This window comes from Capsicum annuum, chromosome 11 (assembly GCF_002878395.1).
Source record: "Capsicum annuum cultivar UCD-10X-F1 chromosome 11, UCD10Xv1.1, whole genome shotgun sequence".
NCBI classification, from domain to species: domain Eukaryota; kingdom Viridiplantae; phylum Streptophyta; class Magnoliopsida; order Solanales; family Solanaceae; genus Capsicum; species Capsicum annuum.
Window position 1 is genome coordinate 183,215,082 of NC_061121.1, and position 11,688 is coordinate 183,226,769.

Genomic DNA, 11,688 nt, shown 5'->3' on the forward strand with positions numbered 1-11,688 from the left:
ATCTCAAGTACAAGAACAAGTGCAAAAGGTGATTCAGGATCCTATCTTTCCTGTAGCCCTAGTAGAGGAGCAAGTGCTCCAAGAAATGTCAAATTACACCACTCATGTATCACAACCATCACTCAAAAAAGTATATCAAGATCAGTTACTCGAACTTGATACTTTATAGGAAAACTAATGATCATTTGACTTTAACATTTTTCTTTTGGATTTAGATTACTAGTTTGTTGGATATTTTTAATTTGAATTAATATTAATGAATGATTTTTCTATGATGTGTATAGATAATTATTTATCATATAATTTTATATATGTCTCTCTCTCTATATATATTGGTATTTGAACTAGCTGCAATAAATGGGGGCAAAATGTAAAAATAGGTAGCAAAAAAATATTTCAAACGATTTAAAAATTGTTGCAATAGCTGTCAAAAATCGTTGCCATAAGTAGTGAAAAAATATTGCAAAAGATCAATAATTTTTACTATAGGGTTATTGCAACATTTTTTTGCCGTTGCAATAAAGTTTATTGCAACGGTTCTTAACCATTACAATACAATCTATTGAAATGGTTTTCAACCGTTGCAATATAGACTATTGCAATATCTATAAACTGTTGCAATACAGTCTATTACAATGGTTAGGAACCATCACAATAGATTATTTGAACCATCTCAGTAGGAGTTACAAAAACTGTTGCAATAGATAGACCTATTGAAATAGTTTTTTTAATTATTATAAAGGTTATTGTAATAGGCCAATCCCAATGCTCACATATGCAATGTATATAAAACCATTGTTGTAACTCTATGGCAATTGTTTTTATATCTTTCGCAATTATTTTTGAATCGTTGCCATAGAGGTAATTTCTGGTAGTGATAGTATTAGTCTTGTTAGGATAGATAGAATTTAGTCAGCTAAAAGAATTTAGTAGTATTCTATCAGTCAATGGATCCCAGTGAACTCAGTTTAGTTTAGTTAGACAGTACGATCAGAAACAGTTCAGTCCAGCCTAGAACAGTCTAGAATCCAATCCAGTGTCTATTTAGTGGGAGTAGGATTCAGCACCAAGTGAATCCACGGATAGGAACTCACCTGCCAGTACAGAGTGTGATCATTAAAAAAAGTCCTTGTGTTCCAAAACTACATAGCCAGCGTAGGTTGAGACATCAACCTGCCAGTTGAGGGTTGATAAGGTGACCTACCAGTTGAGTGTACCACTATTCTCTTTTAGAGCGCCTTCTAGATAAGTGTGACTCAACTTGTATTTACCCGTAGCATAGTAGTAACACCTTTCTAGCTAGGGTTATAGGTAGGATACCAATCAGTTCATAGAGGGGCATGGCGGTAAGAAGATTACTTTGCACAATCTCAGTTTTAGTTCCAGTTTTAGAATAGAACTCTATTCAGTTCTATAGATTCATGACTGTCAGATATGGTCACCCAGCTCAGAACAGAACTCAGTACATTTCCATAGAATTAAGGTTGTTAGATACAGTCACTCAGCTATTAGTAATTTAGTATCAAGAGGTTCAGATATTAGTTAATCAGTATTCCAGTGTTTTCATGATCTGAATTATAATTTAAGTATTCATGCATTTACTATAATTTAGTTAAAATCATGTCATTTAGTCAGTATTTTTTATGCATATGAACCCATGCATTTCAGCCTACTTCACTTTGCATACCAGTAAATTCGAAGAACTGACATATAGATTTGTTTTGCGCTATCATGTTTATATCATAGGTATAGACGCATGGGCTCCCAATCATACTTAGCAGTTTATATATTTAGCTGAAGAAGTTAGTGGTGAGTCCTCTTAGTTTGAAGACATAAGGATTATTTTAGTAGTTCATCTTATTTCAGTTATTCAGAGTTAACAGGGGACTTGTCCCATCAACTCCATATTTCAGAAAGTTTTGAGGCTTTTCAAGCTAACTTATTTTTCAGACAGATGTTTCATTTTTGGTATTATTATACCGTATTCAGTTTTATTATAGTAGTGAACCTTATGGCATGTTTTTTGCCTAATTTCTATATATTTTTAGTATTACTACTTAGTTATTACAGTAGCTACCCATCATGGGTTAGTGTATGGTCCTTCGGGATTATGAGCATCCTGTAGTGTTCGGGGTATAGACTAGGGGCGTTACAAACATTGTATCAGAGCCTAAGGTTTAACAAAGTCCTAGGAAGTCTAAAAGCTGCATCTAGTAGAATTTTGTGCATGCGTGTGTAGCGCGCCACACTTTTATACAGGAGGTTATGAGGTGTTTTAGGAAAAAGTTTCCCTTCTTTCATTATTCAAGTCATACGAGTGAGCATGAGGTCTAGTTAAACCCCCTTTCTAATCCAAATTTATCTTTAGTTTACAAAATATGCCTCTAAAGCGGACTAAGGAGAGAGAAATGAGAGACCATCTAGAACCCTATCCTATCCAGCCAGATCCTCTGGATGAACACATCTCCCACGCTAAATTTAGAGCAGCTTTCACGACCCTAGCTTATTCTGTAGTAGCCCAAAATGAACGCCAAGTTATAGTTCCAGCCAACAAAGTGGCCAATACTACTGCAGCTAGGATTCGGGATTTCACCTAAATAAATGCTCTATCTTTTACTGTGTCTAAGTTAGATGAGGACCCTCAGGAGTTTCTTGATCGGGTGCAGAAAGTTAAAGATATTATGAGGGTGACTACTATTAAGAGAGCTGAGTTGGTCGCATATTAGTTGCAGGATGTGGCCCACTGATGGTTTAAATAGTAGATAGTAAAAAGAACCGTAGATGCAGGGCCCATAGAATGGGACAAGTTTGCCACTGCTTTTCTGGATAGGTTCTTCCTGTTGGAGTTGAGGAAAGCAAAGGTTTTTGAGTTGATAAATATAATGCAGGGAAACATAACAGTGAAATATTATTCTCTCAAGTTTACTCAATTATCTTTGTAAACTACTCATGTAGTGTCAGATAGTAGATCAAGGATAAGTAAGTTTGTATCGGGGGTGTCTAGTAGTGTGGTCAAGGAATGTAGGACCATAATGCTCATTAAGAAAATGAACATATCAAGGTTCATGGTCCATTCTCAATAGATAGAGGAGGCCAAAAATAGGGACAACGAGAGGGTGAACAAGAAAATGAGAACAGGTAGTTTTAACTTTACTCAACCTAAGTCAGAGAAAGAGAATCGTTCTTAGTTCTTCCCAAAATCCTCAGTTCTTGCTCTATCCTTAGCTAGTGTTGTAGTGTCGAAATTTAGAGATAGAAATAGAGATAGGGCACCAGGAACTAAACCCCAGGGTAGTATTAACAGTGCCCGAACCAATCTTATTTGTTAGAAATATGGCAAAAACCACCAGCATTTCTGCTGAGTGGGAAGCAGTGTGTTTTTTGGATGTAGAAAGCCAGGCCACAGTGTCAGAGATTGTCCCCAGTCAGGTTACTAAGGTTAGTATAACCATCCCCAAGCTCATCCCAATCGCTCAAATCAGCAGGGTGCCATATAGAGTGCCATCAGTGGGCAGCACCAAAACATACTACGCACTTCAGTGCTACAAGATCTGGAGAGCTCTCTTTATATGGTCACTGGTATGTAACAAATTTATCATTTATATGCTTATGCTTTGCTAGATCTAGGAGCTTCATTGTCTTTTATTACTCCATATATAGCCATTGATTTTGGAGTCTATCCTAAAATTCTAGCAGAGCCTTTCTTAGTCTCTACCGCAGTAGGTAATCTATCATAGCCTGATGGGTATACATGAAATGTCTAGTTATGATATCTCAGAAAGTCACTTCAGACTGACTTTTATATTATTCTCGACATGGATTGGCTTCATTCCCACTATGCCTCAGTCGAATGGAGAAACAAAATTTACCAGTTTTAATTTTTGAATGATCCCATCCTGTAATGGTGGGGTAGTACTTAAGAACTTAGGGGTCAACTTGTTTCTTATCTCCGAGCGATAAAAATGATATATAAAGGATATGTCTACTATCTCGTTCGAGTCCAAGAATCTAGTTTAAAAATCCCTACTCTTGAATCAGTGTTAGTAGCATATGAATTCCCATATCTGTTTCCCGAAGATCTTCCCTGAGTTTCTCCTGAAAGGGAAATCCACTTTGGAATAGACCTTCTTCTAGATACTCAACCCATATCTATTCTACCATACAGAATGGCTCCTGTAAAACTCAAAGAAATAAAGGAACAATTAAAAGATCTCGTTGATAAGGGACTTACCAGGCGCAGTATGTCCCCATGAGGTACACTAGTTTTATTTGTGTGTAAGAAAGATTATTCTCTTAGAAGGTGTATTGATTACTATCAACTAAATAAAGTCACGATCAAGAACACGTATCCATTTCCCAAAATTAATGACTTGTTTAACCAACTTCAGGGTGCCAGTTACTTCTAAAAGATAGACCTCACATCAGGCTATCATCAGCTCAGGGTTGGGTAATGTGACATCCTAAAAACAGCCTTAAGAACTCAGTATGGTTAGTTAAAATTCATAGTCATGTCTTTTTGTCTTACAAATGCCCTTACAGCTTTCATGGACTTGATGAACCCTGTGTTCAAGTAATACTAGGACATGTTCATCATATTCTTCATTTATGACATTCTTGTCTACTCCAGCAGTGAGCATAATCATGTAGACCATCTCAGAATAGTATTGCAGACTCTTTGAAACCATTAACTATTCAAAAAATTTAGCAAGTGTGAATTTTGGCTAAGGTTAGTATCCTTCCTTGGCCATATCATTTTTGATGATGGCATTAGAGTTGATCCCCAAATGACCAAATTAGTGAGAAACTTGCCTAAACCATCTATCCATCAGATATCAAGCGTTTCTTCGGCTTGGCTGGCAATTACTGATTGTTAGTTGAGTAATTTTCATTTATTAAATCCCCTATGTCCATATTGACTTAGAAGAAAGTAAAAATTCCATTAGTCAAGTTATTGTCAAAAGAATTTTTAAGTTTTGAAGACTCAACTTACTACAGCTCTAGTTTTGACCCTACCAAATTGTTCAGATAGGTTGGTGGTATCTTCTGATGCCTCCAGAGTGAGTTTGGGGTGTGTTTTGATGCAGAGAGATAAGGTCATAGCCTACGCCTCTAGACAGCTTAAGCCCCATGAAAATAACTATCCTACTTATGATCTTGAGTTATCAGCAGTAGTATTTTCCTTAAAGGTTTAGAGAAACTATTTGTATGATGTCCATATTGATGTATTCATAGACCATGAGAGCCCGCAGTATGTGTTCTTTCAGAAAAAACTAAACCTCCATTAGAAAAGGTGATTGGAGTTGTTGAAAGACTACGACATAAGTGTCCTATATTATTCGAGAAAAGCCAATATAATGGCTGATGCTCTTAGTAGAATGTCTACGGGTAGTTTTGTCCATGTGGAGGATGGTAAGAAGAAGTTATCTAAGGAAGTTCATCAGTTTGCTCGACTAGGTGTTCGCTTAGTCGATTAAGCAGAAGGTAGTGTATATGTATGGAGTAGTTCAGAATTATCCCTAGCTAAGTTAGTGGTATCAGTCAGAGATCAGAAGGTAGAAGTTTTCTCCAAAGGGGGAGATGGTGTGTTGCACTGCCAGGTCGGCTATGTGTGCTATGTATAGATGACTTGACAAAGAGAATTCTGGCAAAAGTGCATGGTGTGCACTATTTTATTCATCCAGGGGCCACTAAGATGTACCATGATTTATGGGAGATCTATTGGAGAAGTGGGATAAAGAGAGCTATTGCAGATTTTGCATCTAAGTGCTCAATATGTCAGCATGTTATGATTGAGCATTAAAAGCCTAGTGGGTCCATGAAGAGTTTAGTATTTCAACTACGAAGTGGGAAGAAGTGAACATAGACTTTATGATGGGTTACCTCGTACTTATTGCCAGCATGATTCATTTTAGGTCATTGTAGATAGAATGATCAAATCAGCTAATTTCCTACTAGATCATACCTCTTATTCAGCTAAGGATGAAACCAAACTCTATATCAAGGAGTTGGTCAGGTTGGATGGTGTTCCGTTGTCCATTATTTCAGACAGAGGTGTGTAGTTTGCCTTTTATTTCTGGAAGGCATTCCAAAAGGGTCTTGGTACCCGAGTTCAGCTCGGTATAGACTTTCATCCCCAGAAAGATAGTTAGGTAGAAAGGAACATCCAGACTTTAGAGGATATGCTACAAGCATGTGCGATTGATTTTAAAGGTAGTTTTGATAACCGCTTGCCTTTGATTGAGTTCGTATATAAAAACAACTATCATTCCAGCATTCAGAATGCTCCATTTAAGGTGCTTTACTATAGGAGGTATAGATCTCCTATTAATTGGTTTGAAATGGTTGAGGCCGCAGTGGTAGGGACTAACTTGGTATTCGATACCTTCGAGAAAGTTCAGTTGATCAGGAAAAGTCTTGAGATAACTCAGATCTGAATAAAATCATATACTGATGTACACAGATTGGATCTCAAGGTCATGATTATTTATTTTATATATTGGAAAATCTCTCCTATGAAAGGAGTGAAGAGGTTTGGAAAGAAGGGGAAACTTAGTCCCAGATATGTCAGTCATTACCAAATTCTCAGTCGTTTCGAAAAGGTAGCATACGAGCTTGAGTTTCCTTCAGACTTAGCTTCAGTGCATCCAATGTTCCATGTCTCATTGCTTGAGAAATGCATACGTGATCCAGTAGTAGTAGTCCCTATAAAGGGTATAGATACTTAGAAAAACCTCTTTTATGAAGAGATTCCAGTCGAAATCCTTGATTTTAGGCCAGCGGACTGAGGAACAAAGAGGTACCTCTAGTCAAAGTTCTTTGGTGGAATCGGTCCATTGAGGGAGATACTTGGGAGGCAGAAGAAGATATGTGGACCAAGTATCCCCACTTATTCTCCACAAACTCATACTCATCCCAAGGTAACAGTTTTCCTTTGAATTACTCAGTCACATATTCAGATATAGCTACCAATGTAGTATGAAACAACGTTGCATACTCTTTCATCCATTCATGAATCATGTTCAACTATGTAATCATGCATAATATATGCATATTTAGTATGATAATTCAGTATATCAGTAATTTTAGTCATGAAATCATACTTCAATTGTGTATATCCAGTAAGACAATCCAGCCTATCAGTATTTACAATTTAATCAGACTTATTTGAGGACGAATGATCCCAAGGGGGAGATATTGTAAGACCCAGCAAGATCCTAAGCTCATCTTAGTCTTTTAAGCTAAGGGGTCCCAGGCTTAGAAAATTCTAGCTAAGTATTCATATTTAGTATTATTTTATCCTATGTAAGTTGGAAACTCTATTTTAAGGCCTCTATGGCTTTAAAATATCAATATTTAGGTTGATTCATGATTAGGAATGTCAGTAGGTGTTCTCGAATGAGTTTCATATTTTTCAGACCTTATTTGTAGCACGTTTGGGAATCCAAAATAGTGCATAGACGTGATCTCGGAACAGTGTGGTGACCATTGCATCGATCAATATTTTTCCTTAGCTCCTAGTGTCAATTTCCAGTGAACCGATGAGGACTCGATATGGCGTGTTGGCTATCGCTTCAATGCCAATAACGCAGCGCGTAGTCCTATGCGTTGATAGTTTTAGTTTTAGTCATTCAAAGTTGCATCCTTTGGGGATATTTGGGTCTTTTCCCTACCTCTATTTAGCCCAAAGAGACGATATTCAGCCTTCATCGAGCAAAATGTACTTACTTTATCTTAAATTTCTCCAGAACAAGAACCCTAGGTGATTTAATTTCAATACCAAGGCTCAAGATTTCCACCATTGTTCTTTAGGAATTTAGCAACCAAGGTATGTCAGGTGTTTGTCAAAGGGTTGCCTTCCACCCTTAGAGTTCAAGAACCTATTTGAACTACAAGTTTATCAGTTTAATGAAGTTCAGGGTTAAATTTGAATGTGTTCATGATTACCATATTAATGGGGTTTTTAGTTCTTGATTTACTACAAGATTCACATTGAATTGATTGATATGTGTGCATTATCAAGCGAAACCATGTTGAAACCTTTGAAGTTGTAAATGTGGAATTGAATTGTGATGTGTACATGTTGTTTTAGTGTCATACGCATAGATTATGTCCTTCAAGTGCTTGATAAATTATTCATGAGAATTAAATGATAAAATTATATCATGTTAGCATGTAATTAAGTTCATGTCATGCAAGTGTTTGATAAAATGTCCCTATAAATGAATGATGATCAAGTAGTTGTTTATCATATTTCAAAATTTAGGACATGTCATATAATTTTTGTTATCGAGTCCTGGGGGCATCCAATACCCAACAATTTAGTGGTTTACCTAGAGCCATGGTCAGTCACATAATAGTATCATTCATGTTGCAATCGATAAAATTTAGTCATTTAACAGAATTTAGTAGTATTCTGTCAATACATGGAACCTAGTGAACTCAATTCAGTTTAGTTATATAGTACGATCAGAAATAGTTTAGTCTAGTCTAAAAGAGTCAACAATCGAGTCCAGTGTCTATTCAGCTGGGAGTAGGAACAAGTACTAACTGAACCAACAGATAGGGACTTACCTGCCAGTAGAAGGTGTGATCCTTAGAAGCAATCCTTGTTTTATAGAACTACGTAGACAGCGTAGGTTTATACATAAACCTGCCAGTTGAGGGTTGATGAGTTAATCTACCTACCAATTGAGGGTACCATCATTCTCATTTAGAGAACCTGCCAGATGAGGGTGACTCAACTTATCTTTACCCATGGCATGGTACTGACACCCTTCCAGCTTGGGTTACAGGTTGGACCCAAATCAGTTTAGAGAAGGGCATATTGTTTAGGTGATTACTTTCCATAGTCTCAGTTTAGTTCCAATCTCAGAATAAAACATAATTCAGTTCTACAGATTTAGGACAGTCCAATATTGTTACTCAGCTAAAAATGGAACTCAGTATAGTTCTACAAAAATACAATCACTCAGCTATAAGTAATTTAGTATCGGTAGGTTCAGATATCAATTAATCAGTTAATCACTATTCAAATTCGGTATTCCAGCGTTATCATAATCTCAGTTATAGTTTTTGTATTCACACATGTCCTCACATTCAGTTATACTTACGTCATTCAGTCATTAATGTTCATGAATATGAACCCATCCATTTCAGCCTACCTAACTTTGCATACCAGTAAATTCAAAGTACTGATGCATACCTTTTTTTTCCCTAGGATATTTTATATCATAGGTTCAGAAACACGGGCTCCCGATTATACTTAGCAGCACAGACATTCATCTGACATTGTTAGTAGTGAGTCTTCTTAGTTTGAGGACATGGTGATTATTTTAGTAGTTCAGCTTATTTCAGTAATTCAAAGTTATTTCAGACTAAAGTATTTTTATAATAGATGTTTTAGTTTTGATATGGTTATACCATATTTAGTTTTATTATAGTATTGCAGCAAGTACCAGTCATGGGTTAGCTTGTGGTCCTTCGGGATTATAAGCACTGTGTTGCATCTAGGGTACACACTTGGGGCGTTATAGTATGAGGTTGTATTGTAGAAAATGTTTCCATATGATTTATCTGTCTATGTGGGGGCCTATGTGCCTGAATTATTATGGTCTTGACATATTATTTGCCATGTGTGACTGTATGAGGTCTTACATGATATTGTTGGCCTTGTATTGATGTATATATATGTTTGGTTGTACTCAGTTTGGTTGAAAAATCCTAAATTTTGGGATTAATATGGTATTAATGACATTTTTGAACATTTTACTTGATGGTTTCTAGAATATATTAGATCATAGATGTTTGGTTTATTGAAGTGGAATTTTTGCTCATATTGTTGGTATATTTGTTGGATATTGGAAATTCTCATTTTGGTTAGTTGTGAGTATTACGTGCTCATATTATATTAAATCATGAAATGTTGGTAACACAATGGAAATACTTAAAATACTTAAAACACTGGGTTTTTCAAATAGAAAATAAAAATCTTCAAACACCTTCTGCTAATGTATGTGTCGGAGAAGATTTATAGTTATTGGTATAGGATATTAGTTGTATATGGGCTGCGAACCCTGTATGGGTCCTACTTTAGGATTACATCTTGGCAGGTGTATTTGAATATTGTTTAACAACCTCTCACATAACGTCATTCTTCTTATTACATATTATAATATATGTACCGTTTATTGTTCTATGTTGTTCTGATTTATGTCTTATGTCATAAATGCAAAAAAAAAGTTACCACCATGGAAATACTATAAATACTAGCTTTGCTTAAAAAAATGTTACATCTTTAATAACACTCTACCGATGTATGTGTCTGTAATGACCCTTAAGGTTGTTTTCCATATTTCTACTTATTTTTGTCGTTAGAGCTTTTCTATCACTACCTTGAGTCAGTTATGACTTGGGGTAACTGATATCACAGTTATTAGGTAGTTTGTTTGGTTTTTATAGTCAATTCACTATTTAGAAGTCTTTGTTAGTTCCAAAGGACCACCGGAGAAACATTAGTATAGTGATCTTAGATTCAAATTCTGATTATGCGAGATCTCCATAATATCAATTTTAGGATAGGTAGACCTTTGGTTTGGGTCCCAATTGTAATGATCCTTCTAATCATTTTTTATATTTCTTCTTATCTTTGCCATTTGATACTCTCCATAACTACCCAAGTCATTTATGACTAATTGGAACTGACGGTTCAGTTACCAGACTGTTCCTTTGGTTTTTAGGGCCAATTCCTTATTGTGAAGTCTTTATACGTTCCAAAAAGAGACCAAGAAAAAACTTTAGCAAAATTATCTAAGATCTAAATTTCAACTGCGTGAGCAGATATGAAATATTGATTTTAGGCAAGGTATACCGTTGGTTTGGGACCCAATGCACCCGAGCTCATTTTGACCTATTGGTCAAAAAGTTCAAAATCAGATAGTATGGTGTGAGATTCATATTTTGTTAAAACAACCTCAAATTGAAAATCTAATTTTTTTCAATGCATCTAGAATATGGAGTTTAGTAGGGTTACAAAGTTTATTTGCGAAAATCAGATTCCAAATAAATCCCGATGTAACATTGGAAAATTAGAAAACTTCAAAAATACTGGAGCTAGTGTTGCATTAATCGTACAAGGAATATGGCTATTGCAGGGAGCATAGGGTGATTATGCTAACGAGATAGCAATCCTCCTAATGGTGATCATGAATTTGACCATTTCTTCTTCAACCTTGAGAGCCTAAGACCATAAATAGATATGATAACACAAAATTAAGTTTGTGGGTGACATAGGAGCTTGATTATCATATATTTCATGAATATCTTCTAATTTAAGGTAAGAAAACTTTGAATCCATGCTTGAATTTCTTTGTTTGGAGCCAAAACCCTCAAATAGCTTAAGGGCTTGATTTTAGCCCTAACTTTTCTTTGTTTTCATCTATTATAGAGGTTTTATGAATCCTCGTTCATGTATGAATGTTGGGTTGACCTTGGAAACATGATTTTTATAAATGGGACCCACTTGGAGTCTTTGGTGTCATTTTTGGTCTAAAAGGACAATAGTAAAATATGGGTATCATTCGAATCATATTGATGATTAGATTGCTAATTTGATAGTGTGATGTCACTTGGGGGATTCTTCAGTGAAGATGGATTTCGGTGAATGATATGAGGTTTTACGATTCGACTTTA